The sequence below is a fragment of the Notothenia rossii genome (genome assembly GCF_949606895.1).
Source record: "Notothenia rossii genome assembly, chromosome: 4".
Taxonomy (NCBI): domain Eukaryota; kingdom Metazoa; phylum Chordata; class Actinopteri; order Perciformes; family Nototheniidae; genus Notothenia; species Notothenia rossii.
This window is the reverse complement of record NC_136902.1, coordinates 24,001,065-24,013,077: the sequence shown is the minus strand read 5'-3', so window position 1 is coordinate 24,013,077 and position 12,013 is coordinate 24,001,065. Positions and strand designations below refer to the sequence as shown.

General features: G+C 40.2%; 2 protein-coding genes across 5 annotated transcripts in view; one reads left to right on the top strand and one right to left on the bottom strand.

Annotated features, from left to right (window-relative positions):
• LOC307036561 (uncharacterized protein) overlaps positions 1 to 12,013 on the bottom strand; it is a 37,574-nt gene that overhangs the window by 11,700 nt on the left and 13,861 nt on the right. The gene's annotated exons all lie outside the window — the stretch shown is intronic.
• Positions 4,556 to 12,013, top strand: part of LOC307036560 (band 4.1-like protein 1) — a 44,300-nt gene continuing 36,842 nt past the window's right edge. For 2 of the 4 annotated variants that reach the window (XM_079677002.1, XM_079677001.1), the window contains exon 1: positions 4,556 to 4,869. The gene's annotated coding sequence lies outside the window, so the exon portion shown is untranslated. The remainder of the gene's footprint in view (positions 4,870 to 12,013) is intronic. The other 2 variants (XM_079677003.1, XM_079677004.1) reach the window with 2 other exon arrangements.

Genomic DNA, 12,013 nt, shown 5'->3' with positions numbered 1-12,013 from the left:
TACCCAGGGTGGCTGGTGTCTCCCTTAGGGATAAAGTGAGAAGTTCGGTCATCCGGGAGGGACTCGGAGTTGAACCGCTCCTCCTTCGCGTCGAAAGGAGCCAGTTGAGGTGGTTCGGGCACCTAGTTAGGATGCCACCTGGGCGCCTCCCTAGGGAGGTGTTCCAGGCACGTCCAGCTGGGAAGAGACCAAGGAGTAGATCTAGGACCAGGTGGAGGGATTATATCTCTTCGCTGGCCTGGGAGCGCCTTGGGATCCCCCAGTCAGAGCTGGTTGATGTGGCCAGGGAAAAGAAAGTTTGAGGCTCTCTGCTGGAACTGCTACCTCCGCGACCCGACCACGGATAAGCGGGAGAAGATGGATGGATGGACAATCCCAAAACAGTGAGTGAGTGAGTTTATTATGTGTTTTTTTTCTCTTTGGGAACACATGCAACATCTCTAATAGGGCCTCATGACAGCACCACTGAACATTTGGACCATTTCATGCCTTTTAGCTGATTATATAACATTAAAGATTGCACTTTAAAAACATGATGCAGCACTGCAGACGCTACTCTATCATACATATTAGGATTTTAAGAAAGATTGTTCTTGTGTACACTTTAAAGCATTACTATTAACTTAGGGTGCATTTCTTTGAGCAATACAGCACCACAATAGTCAGAAATGGAAAAAAAGTATCGTTTACAGTTCGCTGGTGTGTGTCTTTCCTAAACTAAGGTTCCCACCATTTGTAGTGTGCCTGCACTCTTCAGCAATCCTAACTCACATCAAGTGGGAGTGCCAATTCCCCCTTGTAATGTTGCAGGCATTCTGTAAAGCCCCTGTCACACTGTCCCGAAATTGACACCCGATGGACACATGATTAAGGAAATGTTCAAATTCGGCTCTGATCGTAACAACATCGGGCCATTCGTGAGGGCATCTTAAGCCATCGTATGACCGCCGGTGGAGTTTCTCAGGCTCCGGCAGCAACTTTGGGAGCGGTGGCAACATCTTTGGCATCACAAAGCATTGCCAACGGACCTTGTGAAGGTTCATTTTCGTGTTGACTTCGTGTGTCCATTTTGCCCTTCGTAAGGCATTCGTGAGGGCATCTTAAGCCATCGTATGACCGCCGGTGGAATTTATAAGGCTCCGGCAGCAACTTCGGGAGCGGTGGCAAAATCTTTGGCATGTTTTATTGCACAACAAAATCATGTAAACATATTATGTAAATAACCCAATTTGTGTTCTGTGAAACTAAAAAGGATATAATATATTATTTTGAAGGCGAGGAAGTTGTTGTTGCTATGGAAACAACATGACGGAGAAAACTTAATATCTTCTACATATAAAGAAGGAGAAAGTAAAGAACAAAGTCGGAAAATATCAGTACAGTATCATAATACTTTAACATAATTGTTTGTGTTACTTTCGTTGCAGTTGTATGTCTTAAATGTAATGTAAATGTTGCCTTTGTGTGTGGTTCGGGGCCATCTTCGTGCGAAATTCACAATTCCATATTCGTGTGTCCATCGGGTGTCAATTTCGGGACAGTGTGACAGGGGCTTAAATGGAAGAAAACTGTGTTAAATGTGCTTGTCAGAGAAGACTCAAAAGTGCATTCTTAAAGTCAAGTACACGTTGTAATAGCCTGAACTTTATAACAGCCAACACTATAAAATGTATCTGGATTCTTCAGTAGAGGTAAGAGCGAATTATAATAACTGCCACCCTTTTAAACAGCATATAAACTAAATACACAGAGCATTTTTGCGGACAGAGACGATGAAGCTCAACAATGTGGGGAATGCCACAATAATGTCTCTAATTGGTGTGAAAAATAAAAACACTGCTATAGATTTCCTTATGGTCCTTCCTCTTTTAAGTGTTGCAATACATTTCAATTAAATAAGAGAAATGTATATATGTAACCTGAAGGCAACATTATAGGACACAGTTGTTCATCTTAAACGTAAGCAGAACTCATTGATCCTTAACATTCAAGGAATAGGTAGATTGTAGTTTAGTTTCATTTTATCATATTCATTAATTAAACTACTTATTTTTAATCCATTACGTTCGATTTATGGTGATATTTGGAGAGCGCACAATATGTGATTTAAAAGTGCAGACATTAGCAGGTTGGTGGTCTGGAAATGAGAACATACCGTGGCCTCGCATAATATACAGCCTTACTCAGCCTACTCATGACCAGAAGAAACTGTGTGTAAAGTGCAAGTTTTCTTTATGTATGCGTAAGGTAAACATCAATATGGCATTCTCACTGACTAGACATCTGACTACACTCATACCACCCACACATTTTTTCTCACTATCAGTAAAGAAATCACCTCAGAAAAATGTGCTTGTCTTTGCCATCAGTTGTCAACTATATCTTCACCTGATCATGATGGCCTTTGGCTCCGACTTTATCAGCAACAGTCACATTTGTTTTTGGTCAGGTAAAAATTCTGTAGGGTTCTCAGAGTGTCCTGTCAATCAAACAGAAATCTGTGTGGTTGAGGCTTTCTGTCCTGGGTTTATTTGTTCTGCTTTACAGGCTGCCAAAGTGCTGATAAATGAGTCAAAGGGCTGAACAACAGTGGAGTGACTCAATGTGCAATGAGTTCTCATAAACGAGGAGGTGACAGAAACAACTTGTTTTCCCCACCATGCACATTTTAAACCTTCTTATTTAGAGGTTCTCATACTTCACTTTGAAAGCAAAGTGCATTGGAGAGTAGTGAACCAAGCTCAATAATGTTCATTCAAATCATCTGATATGAAATCCAGAAAGGTCAGGTTGAAAAAACTATACCCTTTTAAGCTTATATATTTACATTAAGGTAATGATAAAATATTCCACTGAATTTAAGAATAATATTTGACAACTGAGATGTCTCCATTACTTGGATGCCTCTTCCAATTGTCTTGAAAGGAACATTTAGTGGTACTAAGCTACAACAGTAAATAAAAGAAAATGCCTTGTGACGTCTTAAGAACCGGTCTCGATTGCCCTTTAAAAAAGCAAAACATATAAATGATGTTTAAAAGTGATGACTAACACGTCAACTATTCTGAGAAATATTTTTGCTACCTCAAGGAAATGACAGCGTAAATAACATAAGGTTCTTCGTTAGGCATTACAAAGATGTATGGCACTGCTCAGTCTCAGTATGCATCAGTAATAACGGCAAAAGTGTAATGCATGTAGAAAATAGCTTAGAGCAACCATGTGTGCAAGTCAGGTAATGTAAATGCGATGAAACTGCAAGCAGATATGTGTAATTACCTAGTTAAAGTATAAGTGCGAAACAAATTAGATGCTGACTGTAAACTTGATTTTAGGGTGTAGCATGTGCAGGCAGTGAATACAACCTCATGGTTGTTGTGATGATGGTTTATTACTGCCACCATGTGGAGAAATCTCCTCACGACCATTGGAGTGACTGACTTCTTATGTTTGCAAGTGTATGTAATATTAATGTTCTTAGTGACTTAAATAAGAGTGTCTGGTCATACTGTATATTCAGTATTCAACCTCAGCCATTAGAGGGATAAAGACATACTGTATAGCAATAGTTTACGCTCCAAAAATGGTTCCCATATGGCAAAAAAGTCTTTTCGCTGCTCATTTCCGCATAAAGGCAACTGAAGGAGAACCACTGAAGCATGACGGGAATTGATTTCCTGTATGCATATTTGCATTTGAACTGAACACTTGTGCATGAAAGCCAAAGAGGGCGTTCGGCACAGAAGGTTCCTATGAGTCACCATCATTGCAATACATCACCCACTTAGCCTTCATTCATTCATTCAACACGCCTCTCGCTATGCAGGGAAGAGTAGGCCTACAGTATATGACCATTTTACTTAAAAATATACCTACTTCTTAATGTTAAACATATCAGGAATTAAAGGTTGTTATGTTGACTAATGAGCTCTTGTCTAGCACAATGGAACAGAGAGTGGACATGTATCATTAAATACAATAACTGATCTCACTATAATGTAGTCTTTCAATTATGTCAAAGCAAGACGAGAGTTTAATTGTACATCTTCTTGCTCTTTGGGCTTCAATCCAAACTCATGTCAACACCAATCAATGACACTGTCTATCAGTTTTATGCAAAGCCAATTTAATTGATTTGAAATGAATAAGGACAAATGTACTTTGCATTTGTACTTTTAGTGACTGACAGGTATACATATAAATGGCATTTAAAGGGGGCTCGGGGCCGGGCATAGGCTGCAGTGATATACTTTGCCAATAGCATAGCAGCTCAGCAGGTGTCCCCACCTTTGCATTTTAAAGAGGTGGGGTAAACTACTTGAATATGAATATGCAATTAGGAACACATTTTGACAATCAATAATCCTCACTAATTTAAAAAACGTATCCAAGAGACGAATTTAATCTATTCAAAGTGTGTTTTAAATAAATAACAATATTCCTAATTACGCGTGTATGTTCCTCTTGCAGCTGAGACTCGTTTACACGATTGCACGTGCATTAGATTAGAGCATCTCTTTTTTTAAATACCCCTCATTTTGCTTTGGTCTGCGCCGGCAAAAAATGACCCGGGTAACAGCAAAGCAAGTGCTAAAGAGGTGCTGCGTGTCACTAGCGGAGAGGTCCACATTTCACGCACGACGTGAGGAGTTCCCGCTGAAAACGCCCCTCTACTCTCCTCCTAGCCCTCGCGACCGTGAGCATCCCTGCCGGCTCGTGCTGTCTGCTGTCCCAGGCTGCAGGGCTACTCCTCCCGCGGCAGAGGAACGGAGCTCCGGGGCGGTGGCAGCGTCCGTCTTCCAGTTCCCTGCGATCTTCATGATCACAATTTGGGCTGAATCTTGAAAAACCCCGGACCTGACGGGACAGGTATGCCTTGTATTTGTTTGTCTCATACGGTGACAGCGGAACAGGTGCATGCTGCATATGCCGGTTGTTAGGAAATGACATTGTAGGCAATGAACCGGGAGCGTCTTGGTACCTGTGACACGCTTTTGGCTCACACCGAGCTCTGCCTGCTCCGCTAAGACACCGCTTTGTGCTTCAAGTGTCAAGGACGGATAGGGAGGGTGTTGCCACAGATCTTTAATCCGGCCAATATGGTCGGCAGCTGGTTTAATAAGCTGCATAGAATCAGGGCATCCTTTATCCCATGCATATCAAGGCCCTGTAGGCAGACACCTTTCCTATCTTCTTACTGAATCACATAGCGCCAGATCAGCCCTGTTTCTCTACACGTCCGACCCATATACGATTGTTCTGAGCTATTCTTGGAAATGCCGGTGTGTGATGATTATGATTTCTCTTTGTGGAGCTATAGGCTCAGCACAGCCGATGCTCGAGATAATGAGCTAATTGAAGCCGGTGTGTGTCGCGGGTGTGGCACTGGGGGGGGGGGGGGGGGGGGGAGCCTAAGCAATAGGAAGGTCTGAATGTGTGAATTGCAATGGGACAAAGTAGGCTATTAAACTGGAAATGCTTGAAAACTAAAATTAGAAGACTGATTTAAAAAGGATACTTCACATAGGCCTACATAAAGATACAAAGAAAGGCACAAACTGGCCTTGTTTCATCTTATCAGCTAATGTCCTTGGTCTATTATTATTTAAAAAAAATTGTCCATTGGGAAATAGGTTAAGGTATTTGTATGTGGATTCAAAAACACAATTTAAACATCTTTGCAATGAGTTTGAAATGTCCTCACTATTCATACTCAAAGCTGTATTACAGCTGTAAACCACAACTACATTATTTTAGGATGTAGATCCTTTTTTCTGAATTATTTTCTCAAAATGTCATCTGATCATCTCTCCTAAATGTTATACAACAATATATTCCTTGATATTAAACTTTGAATGGAAATAGTATACACAAACACAAATTAATTGAATATTAGATGTTGACAGAAGATTGAATTTGCATAAAACATAAAACTATGAAGCATACTCTTACATTTGAGGGACGCAACCAGATGACTTTCTGTAGTAAAAGTTTGGCAAAGAAAAATAACTCTCAAACAAAAAACATCAATATGAGACACATATGTATACTTAAAATACAAAAGTGAACAACTCAGCAAGTTTAAATTTCAGCAACCCCAGAAAAGTCAATTTATAAAATGTACCATTATCAGTAACAAGGCCTTTTTTGGCTCTTTGTGTGTATGTTGAATTAAACTCATAGAGGAAAAATAAATCGTATAAATCTCTTTCATGGCTGTTTTCAAGGTGCTTAAGGAGTTTAAATGCATGTAATACAATAATGGAATTACATGCTATATTTCCCACAGACTTATTTGCTCTTATCTATGAGAGGTATGATGTAAAGGATAGTCAAGCAGCTGTTTGTGTAAAACATGAAAGGACAAGGTTATGAGACGGATGTACACATGGCATTCACTGGCAGCGACTCCATTACTTTCCGGTCATGTGACCTCCGTGCAATCTGTCACCAATTCATATTCCATTAGGGCAAAGGTCAGGTCACACGTTATATGGCCTCCAGGATGCATTTTTGTGTCTATTTCTGTGTGCGTAAATTCTGCCTGCTTGTTTGTTTAAGGCAGCTCACTTCTATACATCTCTCCCAAGAGTCCTATTACAAGTCATCCTCTGATCGATTTGTAATAGCTCATTGAAGCAGGGCCAGCGGTCTGTTCACAGCCAACTTGGAATGCTCCACAAGATAAACACACGTCACTTAGAAGTGAGAGAAGCTTTCAAAGGCATATTACAGATAACAGCAGGCAATACATGGTCACTTTTTGCATTACTATCAACATGATATTTTGTGAGATGCAATGCCTCACTCAGAAAGACATCCCATGTTCTGCTTGGTTCTCACATCATTTTATATTAATCAATGTAAAAGTATGGGGATTTCTTCAAGACTATCGTTGGGCTTGCTGAAAGCAATAATTAACATAGTCTTAACTTTGTCTAAAACTGGAAAGAAAACTGAAGTCCACTTGAAAAGTCAGTTGTTATGACCTGCTCATTTTAAATGACGAAATTAATCAGATGAAAGTAATCAGATCAGAGGTTTTGAACAGACTTAAAATTGGTTGTCAAATATCTGAAGCATGTTAGCCGTAATGCGAGCAACATGACGTTTAACATGCTAAAGTGATTATCTTACATTACATTGTCCCTCCACTGTGACACACATTACAGCTACATCTTTTCACCAGCCCTTTGTTTTCATGGCAAACTATTTCTGAAGACACTAGATGCTGCTTGAAATTGTTGGTCCCCCTCCTCCTCCCACAGACCCTGTGTCATTTCAGTGCCCCCACCTCTACATGGAAGTCACATCCTTCAGTCCAGTGCCACGGTTCAGTTATTAACCTCATTTTTATTTTAACAATGTGTACATGTGAACTAACAAAATATTTCTTACCGGCTGTTTCTGTCTTGTTTCTTTGTCTTAATATTATCTTGTGTTGAATTCTGATGTTAGACAAGGGTTCCCATGGTAACTGCATTTTAAACAGGCATGCCTGATGTCTGTGTTAACCATCGTTAGTGGTGACAGTCTCCTCTTTGGTCAAATAGAAGAAAGAAAAAAAAGAACTGTGCTGCAGGCACAGTGTGGTGCCTGTCATTTTCCTGTCATTGTGATGAAGAGAGAAGATTTATTTTGTTTTGTCAATTTGACTCTGCAAGTAAGGCTCAGTTAAATTGCATAGAGGGAAGTGGAGAAGTACACTATGAAACTGCAGAAGATGCTTTTATTGTAAGAATTGTAGAGTTTCTCTCAATTTCAGTGAGCTTCAATTGTGAAGTGGAATATACTCTTGCTTTTTTAACGTTATGTGTTCATAGTGGGTCGGAGGGTCAGAATAAATCGCAGTCTGTATAACATAGATTCAGAAAAATGCACCTTAATTTATCCAATGTATCGAATTGTATGCATACTGTCTACCTAAATACACATGCGGTGGACACAATAACAATAACAGCAATATGTTATGCAATCATAAATTGCTGCAAGAAATATTCACTTCAGATTCTGTGGTTGCCAAGGATTTACTGATTTCAATGGTTCAGGTTAAAGGCTGTAATTTGGCAATTTGCAGAAAATGTAAACACTGTACAAACACTATAGAGTATAAACAGTATGTAGGCTACTGTAGTGTCTGCAGTCTGCCCTGCTCTGTCTAATTGTAAACTGCTGCAGCATATTTTTCAGACTGGACTGTTTGTCAGTTAGTGTATCAACAGTATGTCAACATGTCTCACATCAGTGTCACCCACACAAGTGTCTGCAGTGTGATGGTTCTTAAAATAACCCCGCTTTTGATCAAAAACACATTCAATAGATTAGCAGCCAGAGCTTTACAATCATGTTCTAGATGTTCACATTTCTTTTGACACTTAATGTAATGTTCCTCTGCATTGTTACACATCCTGATGTTCCCTTTAGTAAATGGCGTTAAGATTACTCTGTGGACGTATAATGGCGAAGGACGGGACTTCCAGTCATGTAAACTGGTTAATTTTTTAAGATATTCCTCACATAAATCAAACAATGCATTCCAACAGCTCATTTTTAGAGATTTCCCTGCCCGATTTGTTTTAATCAGGGAGGATTAACTTTACAAAGCCCCCACCCTCTGCTCTAATCATTTTGATATGCACATTTGCCACCTTCTTTGACTCTAAGATAAGTTTGCAATCACACAATCTGTCGTTTCATATCAGCTCAAAAAGTGGAACTAAGTACTTTAGATGTTTAAGTGTAGACCCCATTGTAACTCCTGTAACATCCCCTGCTTTAGTGCAGAACCTTCCCATGAGAGAGTGTTTGTTCTATGTCGATGCAGGCAGCACAACTTCCTCTGGGCTTGCTTTCTCTTGGGGAGGATGAACTTGCAGCCTCATTGGTTCGCAAGTCGTATCATTTATCTCTGTCGTGGTGTGACATGATTTGCAGCAGACTTTACAGTCCTGCTAGGCAAACTGCTTCCAAGACTGCTGAGTGCCAATGGTTTTGGTTTTGGAGAATGTGTGTATGTGGTTTTCCCTGAACAAGGACATCTCGCCTCTCCCAACCCCCACAGTCCTGTACCTGGTCTCCCAGAGCGAGCCTCGGCACTGTAGGATTGATGGACTGGCTGTATATTCCATTAGGGGGGAAGCACTGATTATAAAGCTTAGATATGGAGGGAGCTGCATGATAAAAAGGGCAAGGCTCATTGATAAAATGTTCAATGATTGGGTAATAGGGTGGGTGGCTTCTATCTGGAAATACCGTAATTTATCATGTTGTGTATAGAGTAGGTTGACTACAGTAGTTGCTTTGGACATTAACTACAAAAAAACATTAACTACTTCAGCTAGTAGCCGTAGTAACCATTACCGTCTTGATACACTATGCTCATTAAATTATAGATGTAGAGTTTCTAGAGTCTCAGCAGTTAGGGCTCAATACAATATATAACAAGCCTATGAGTCTACATCCATGCTAGCAGCCAGAGGATGTGTGGCTGTATATAGACACAGTAATGTTTTGTGCTAATGTCAAGCGTACATTCTAAACATTAGCATTAAACACAGTCTAGCTGATAAACATAGTTAGATCTGCAGGTTTGGTTCATAAACCAAAGTACAGTTTTGGACAAACCAGCTGGTGGTGTTAGATTTGAAGGTAGGCGAAAAAAGGAAACCCAACAATCCCCTTGGCAGGGATTCACAGCCATTACAATCAGTTTCTCTGTTTGTGCCTGTCAAAAGGCATTGTGGAAATTGCCACAAATCCGTTAGGGTGGCCAACTAGTCCAACAAACTCCCTGGAAAAAAACAACATACACTTGGCACAAAATAAAGAGACCGAGATCAATATTTATCTTCAATGAGAATGATCTCTTTAAAACGCCCTGAAGACAGACGGTGTTGGTTGGAGGTCTTTTTTTCAGGGCAAAAGTAACCAACCTTCAAGTCTCCAAATGAATGAATAGTCTAATTAACAGGAGTACTGTTTGTGGCATGCTCTGCTCATTTTTGTGAATGATGTAGTCTTGAAAGACATTTTGGCAAAGGAAGAACACTGCCTGTATCACAGTGAACTCATTATCTGTGTGCTCCTCTCTGTAGAAGATAACTGCTACTATCACTAAGTTGTGTCTGTAACACTTTAGTGACAAGATAAAGCTTGAATTAGCTGATAAAAAAAATCAAGTGAGACGGTGTATAAGATGATGCAAATGTATATTTATGTATAGAACCCAGATGGTCACTTTAGTCCAATGGGCTTTTAATGAACTTAAAATCAAACAAGCTGAACAAAATCAGTGCCATTTACTTTTAACTGTAAATACAAAAACAATGGTTTCCATTTTTTAAGTACCTGTCAGGTAGTATTAGAATGATAATGAGTTATTTGTGGATATCTGCCAGTGAGGCTTTTAAATGGTCTATGGTTGATCTGCATTTAAATGAACTGGTCCTTGAAGGGTCCTTGGTTATTTTTTCTTGGTTCTGTTTATCCTTGCTTATTTTAATATTTTACCATTATAATAAAAGCTGTATGGGGGCTTTAACTCTTTGGGGACCTTTGTGAGAAACGTTTGAAAATATTATGCTTTTCAAACAACAACAGCACAGTAGCTGTCGAGAAAAGAAGGGGTACAAAGGGCCTCAGTGATGCTAGCGGGTCTCATCCACAGAGTTCAATTCTGCACTTTGATCTAAAAGCTATAAATTAGAGCAATCTGCTCTGAGTGGGAGTTCCATTGGTGATGATGAGAGCCTGGCATCAAATATTGATTTTAAACCTGTGTTATTTTTTACCAAAATGTAGGCCAAGTTAGTATTTTGATTTCCTGTGATATACTGTTCAGCACTGTTACTTTAAGTAACAGAATAGTCTTGACTTAATTGTTATACTCCTTTTGTGAAATAGTATCTAAACACTATTCCTGCAAACCTTTGGTAATATGAGAAGAGGAGGTGCTGATCACACAGTGACTCGTCAAAAAAAGCTCTCACAAGGTATTCCACACTTCTTTTTCTCTCCCCCATATACTCAAGAGGTATTCTGTTAGCACATTCATTTCCTGAGAGCATATTGTGTTAAGGAGTGAGAGGAATCCACAAGCCGTGTTCCATGCTCTGCTTTGACATTCATTTTGAGGGGCTGTGTTTTGACAGATTTCCCTTGCCCACCTGCTGATGGAGGATGGGCCGGTGGGAAACTGACGCCTGTCTGACGACGTATCAATTTTTTAGGTTCTCTAAATTGACAGGCTCTTTGTTTGAAAGACAGCATGAAGACAAATGGGCTCAGGCAGGCCCCTGGTGAATGGTGCATCATGGGCATCATGCTGCCCTAGATGATCAGCCATCATGTCCGTTACTATCTGGCAATTTGTCTGAGCTTCTGCGCCGCAGACGATGAGTGTTTTGGAGCATCACATTGTCTGCATTTTCAAGATTTCAAGGCTTTTATTGTCATTCGTACATAGCTACAGTGTAGTTATGTCGATGAAAATCTTAGGTCACAGGCTCCTCTAACAGTGCAATACAATAAAACAGAGAAAATAGTGCAAATAAATACAATCAAATAGAATAGAAGTAATGCCATAAGAGTCTATATACAAGTGATACATCATTTGTAAGTTGCAAACAGGTTAATGTTATGGATGTTCTTAGTTCAGGTGTTTAACACTCTTATGGCCTGTGGGATGAAACTGTCCCAGAGTCAGGTGGTTTTATTCCTGATGCTGCGGTACCGACTGTCAGACGGCAGTAGACAGAACAGTTTGTGGCTGGGGTGGCATTGTGCCTCCTTTAGTTGGAGAGGAGTTGATGTTGTACAGTTTTTAGACTTCTTTCCTCCTCAGTGAGTGCAGTTGATCCAGGCTTATATCAGGAGAGCTGCGATGCTCAGTTATGATTACTGTGTATTTGGATTGCCTGTGAAATGTAGAGCGCAGAGGTCAGCTCCACAGATACACTGACAAGGCCTGTATGAGCAGCCGGGGAGTCTGTGTACATCTGTGTGTGTGTTTGAT